The following is a 1,342-nucleotide window of genomic DNA, read 5'->3' as shown; positions in this document are numbered from 1 at the left end:
GTGGGCTGTCTATTCACTCTAATGATAGTTTCCTTAGCAGTGCAGAAGCTTTTTAATTTGATTAGATCCCACTTATTTATTTTTGTTGCTGCGGCAATTGGGGCCTGCAGGACAACATTACAGGGAGTAGAGCAGGCCTATATAATGCAAAATGTCGCCTAGGGGTCCTCATACTTTATCGTATGTAACATCAAATTCCATAATTTTTAGAAATGAAAAGCTTTTGGCCCCACCTCAAAATTCTAAATCTGTAGATTTGCAGTGGATGCAGGAATCTTCTATGAAAGGAGTATCGCTAGGCGATTCTGATGCATGTTGTTCAATTCCAGGACATGGTGTCCCTGGGAGGTGTGCACTGCACAGCCTGTACATCCTGCATAGGCCCGTGCATCACCCACTTTGGTAAAGGCTTAGGTAATCAGAATACATGGAAAACTGAGGCTCATGGGGAAAGGGCTAAAACTGAAAGACAGATGAATATTTGAAGATGACTCATCTCCAAAAGCATACTTTGTCATTTCAAAATTTCATCAAGGTTTGGCTTTGCACCCAGAAAAGCAGCAACTTCTCCCTTTTTCTTCCTCCTTTTCTTCTACAAAACTTTCTCCTCTCACAGCCTGTAATCTATTTTATACAGTCCAATTTCATATGGCAAAATAATTTTTCTGTGTTGCCTTGGGAATCTGTCCATCATCTTTAACGTTACTTCAGTAAGAAAACATACAAAGTAGAAACAATCCAACTACCCCTTCCCAAGATAGCAGTTTAAAATTTATACGAGGAAGGAAACCAGACAGACAAGATTCCAAGAGAAAAATAAGGCAACTCTGCATTCTCAAGAACCTGTGTGCAACTTGATTATATTGTCCCTCAAAAAAAAACAAAAAAACAAAATAACCTCAATGATCAGGAAAAACATATTAGGGAATTTTGCCACATTCTAGGGTTTCCCAAAAATTTGTAGTTGTTCCTTTGAATGTTTCAATTAAAGAGCTCTAAATTTTCACTATTCATTTAAACTCATAATCAAATAAGTAGAAAAGAATGTTCTAAAGCCAGTTATGAATGATTTTTTTTAATTGTTCATCTGTTCCTTTCCATTAGAACAGTCAAACTAATGCCCTTATTCCTTTGCTATTTAAAGGGTAGACCTTAGACTTGTAATAGCAGCTGTCACCTGGGAGCTTGTTAGAAACGCAAAGTTATGGATCCCACCCCAGATTTCCTGAATCCAAATCTACTTTTCAACAAGATTTCTAGTGACTTGGATGCACATCAACATTTGAAAAGCACTGTTTTATGTCATATCAGGACTTAATCTCTGAGGGAACTCAGAGCCTGT

This window comes from Propithecus coquereli, unplaced genomic scaffold (assembly GCF_000956105.1).
Source record: "Propithecus coquereli isolate 6110/MARCELLA unplaced genomic scaffold, Pcoq_1.0 Scaffold17, whole genome shotgun sequence".
NCBI lineage: Eukaryota > Metazoa > Chordata > Mammalia > Primates > Indriidae > Propithecus > Propithecus coquereli.
This window is presented reverse-complemented; position numbering follows the sequence as displayed.